This window comes from Solanum verrucosum, unplaced genomic scaffold, assembly GCF_900185275.1.
Source record: "Solanum verrucosum unplaced genomic scaffold, falcon-dt-bn FXZP01000315.1, whole genome shotgun sequence".
In the NCBI taxonomy this organism is placed as follows: Eukaryota; Viridiplantae; Streptophyta; class Magnoliopsida; order Solanales; family Solanaceae; genus Solanum; species Solanum verrucosum.
The window spans coordinates 1461-5694 of record NW_026019900.1 but is presented as its reverse complement, the minus strand read 5'-3'; the positions used below and the strand labels follow the sequence as shown (position 1 = coordinate 5694).

The following is a 4234-nucleotide window of genomic DNA, read 5'->3' as shown; positions in this document are numbered from 1 at the left end:
ATGACTAACCTTTTGTATGCCTCTATGTTACACTATAAATAGAGGCATAAGGGTTCATATTGTATAGACTTGAAGATTTGGTGTACACTTGAAAGAAAGAAAGTTATCTCATATTGTTCCTCTTGTCTTATATTCTTCTTGTCTTTATCTTTATATTGTTCTTTTGTTCTTAAGTTTTACAACATTTTGATTTCCTTTCTGCAAGTTTAATGACATATGATATTTATGTGGCTTAGGATAAAAACTCAACATACTTGGATCTTAGTATTACCTATTGTTTAATTTTCTTCAGTTATCATATCATTTATTATTTCTATTGTTATTCATTTCCTGATGTGTATAATAGTTTTAGTTTTTTCCTTTCAAGTGTTCTTAGCAAGCTTTATTAACTATTTCCCAAATTTAAAATAGAATTTTAATTTAATTTGAAATTTCATGATAGATCTAAAGTACGGTAAATGAAATTTTTTCTTAGAATGCTTTATTAACAATTTCCCAAATTACAATTTCAATTTATTTTAAAATTTCATGGTAAAATACTTTTAGTGAGTAGATCTAGAGTAATGTAAATGAAATTTTTTCTATAAATAAAATATAAGAGATGAAATATTTGTAATCCATGATAAATAAGTTATAAAATCTCCTTTTTTTCATATTAAATAGTAGTATTATATATTCTATAGGAACCTCACTAACTTATCTTCTAACTTGGGCATCTTGATTATCTTTTCACTATATTGTTGAATGAACGATGAAAAGTAAAACACCATAAGTTTTATATTGTTATGAAAAAAATTGCTTGATACGTGAACAAATTAAGTTAAATATAGAAAATATTTGAGAAGGTACCTCAAAAATTATATTTACATATAATTAAACAAAATTACTTTCCAGTTGAATATAAATTAACTCTTCAAATAATGTAATGTTTGTATAGAATAAAATTTATACTTTTATCTTTTTCGAATGCGGTTTATCATCGTTATACTATTTAATTTTATTTTGACTAATCTGTGCATCAATTCTTATCTCTAAAATGTTCTCTTAATATTCATGTTTACGCAAAAGCAATATCTCATTAAAGAAAAACCCAACATGCTGTTTTTCATCTTTAATAAGAATCCGATTGGTGTTCTTGTTGCCCCCAATCTCAAGCAATGGAAATTTTCCCTTTCATCCAATGGTGTACAAGTTCAATCCTTGTGATTTTCTTCTCATTGGCTGGGTTATAACTCCTGTGGGCTATAAATACCAAACCAGATTGCTTTAGAAATTCATATACACACAATAGTTCAATTCTTGTGCGTCATTTGTCTCTTGTTTCTATAGATCAAAAAGCAAAACTTTTTTTCCTCTTAGAAGGGAAAAAGATCAATGGCCGGTAAAGGGAAAAGCTTTGGTTAAAATGCAAAAAAAAGTCTCGTTCTCGTAGCAGCAAAGCTGGTCTCCAATTCCAGTGGGGAAGTATGCCAAACGTGTTGGTGCCGGAGCTCCGGTATTTCTTGTTGCGGTGCTTGAATACCTTGCAACTGAGGTGAATTTCTCAAGTTCCTTTTTTTTTATATGCCAAATTTCTAGGGTTTGTTATTACTAAATTTTACATACATGCGATTGTTTGTAGGTGCTTGAATTGGCTGGAATTGCAGCGAGGAACGACTAAAAGACGGGGATCATTCCAAGGCTCATTCAGTTAGCTATTAGGTTTGGTGCTAAACTTTGTCAATTTCTTAGAGATATGACGATTCCGAATGGTGGTGTTATTCCAATCATTCACAACATTTTTCTGCCTAACAGAAGAATAATTCTTCAAAGGCCGCCGCTGTTGTTGGTTAGGAGGGGGAGGAGGATTAGACTGATCATTCCATCTCTAGTATCGAGATGTTCCCCAAGTCCTTAAATATGGTTCGATAATTCGGAAAAAATGCCTGGAAGTCATATTGCCGAAAAATTCAGGGCTAACACACACACACAAAAACACTAAGAAAATCTCTTAATTTCCTAGTGAGTGGATCCTAAATGCTAAAAAATGTGTAGTCGATCATGGTAAGACTATAAGACTTGTTCCCCAGGTCCTTACAAATGGTTCTCTAAAGGTTACGAAAAGAAGTACCCGAAAGCCATATGGCCAAAGTATTACAGGCTAAAAACACACAAAAAACTAAATAAATCCCAAATTTTTTGTTGAGTGGCCCCTAAATTCTAAAAAGAGTGGCGTGGATTATGGTGAGTCTATAGAAATTGTTCAACAAGTCCTTCGGGATGGTTATGTAAAAATTTTGGAAAAAATGTGTCCGGAACTCATATCACCAAAATAGTCCATAGGCCAACACACACGAAAATTGAGAAAATCGCTTAATTCTTGTTGAGTGAACCTAAATGCTAAAAGTGGAGTTTATTATGGCGAGATTACATGAAATGTTTCCCAGGTCCTTATGGATGGATCTGTAAAGATTTTTAAAAAAGGTGCTCAAAAGCCATATCACCAACAAATCTATGGGCTAACACACACGAAAAATTGAAACAATCGCTTAATTCATGTAGAGTGGTTCCTAATGCTAACAGAGTTGTGTGGGTCATGGTAAGGCTATATGAATTGTTCCCAGGTCTATAGATGGTTCTGTAAAGATTTGGAAAAAAAATTCTTAGAAGACATCACAAAAGAATCTGTGGGCTAACACGCTCGAGAAATTGAGTAAATCACCTAATTCCTATTGAGTGACTTCTAAATGCTAAAAAAAGTGGTGTGGATCATGGTGAGGGAATAGAAATTTTTTCCTGGATCCTCACAGATGGTTTTGTAATAGATTTGAAAAAAAAATATGCCCAGAAACCATATCACTAAACAATCATGGGTTAATACATACCAAAAACTAAGAAAATCGCATAATTTCTGTTGAGTGACCTCTAAATACTAAAAAGAGTAGTGTGAATCATGTGAGTCTATATGAATTTTTCCCAGGTCCCTACGGATGGTTCTATAAAGAATTTAGAAAAAAGCGTCAAGAAACCATTTCACCAAAAAATTCATGGCCTAACACACACACACAAAACAGAGAAAATTGCATAATTCCTATTGATTGGCTACTAATTACTAAAAAATGGTGAGGATCATGGTAAGGCTATATGAATTGTTCCACAGGTTCTTATAGATGGTTCTGTAAATGTTTTGGAAAAAAGTGTTTGAAAGTCATATCACCTAAAAATTCAATGGCTAACACATGAAAAATTAAGAAAAATCGACTAATTCAGGTTGAGTAACCCCTAAATACTAAAAAAAGTGATGTGGATCATGGTGAGGCTATAGAAAACTTTTCACCAGGTCATTACGGATGGACCTGCAAATGTTTTGACAAAAAGTGTCCCAAATCTGTATCACCAAAATATCCATAGGCTAACACACATGAAAAACTAAAAAGATTGCCTAATTCCCATTGAGTTGCCCCTAAATAATTTTAAAATGTGGCGTGGAACATGATAAGGCTATAGAAAATGATCCTCAGATACTTATGGATGGTTTTGTAAATGTTTTGGAAAAAAGTGATGGGAAGTCATCACAAAAAAACTACATGGAGTTGCACACAAAAATTTGATAAATTGTCTAATTATTGTTGAATGGCCCTAAATGATTAAAAAAACTGGAGTGGATCATCGTGAGGTGATAGAAATTGTTCCACAGGTCGTTACGAATGGTTCGATAAAGGTTTCAGAAAAAGAATAAATCATATCACCAAAAAATCCAAGGGTTAACACACAAGAAAAAGTGAGAAAATCACCTAATCTCCTATTAAGTGACTCCTAAATGCTAAAAAAGTGGCATGGATCATGGTGAGGCTATAGGAATTATACCTCATGTCCTTACAAATAGTTCTATAAAGGTTTAGAAAAAAAAGTGATAACACACACAAAAAACTGAGAAAAATCATCTATTTTCTGTTGAATCTCCCTAAATGCTAAAAAAAGTGTGTGGACTATGGTGAGGCTATATGAATTGTTCCCGAGGTCCATATGAATTGTTCTATAATAGTTTTGAAAAGAAATCTCCTCAAAGCCATAGCACCAAAAAGTCCATTGGCTAACACACGGGAAAAGCTAAAAAAATGCCTAATTCGTGTTGAGTGGCCCCTAAATCCAAAAAGATGGTTTAGATCATAGTGAATCTATATAAATTGTTCTCCAGGTCCATAGGGATGGTTTTGTAAGTGTTTTAAAAAAAAAAGTGTTCGAAAGCCAGTTT

At 32.8% G+C, this 4234-nt stretch overlaps 1 pseudogene; it reads left to right on the top strand.

Annotated features, from left to right (window-relative positions):
* Nucleotides 1-1374: 1374 nt before the first annotated feature.
* On the top strand, nt 1375-1833 carry LOC125819447 (probable histone H2A.3; annotated as a pseudogene).
* The last annotated feature ends 2401 nt before the right edge of the window (nt 1834-4234 follow it).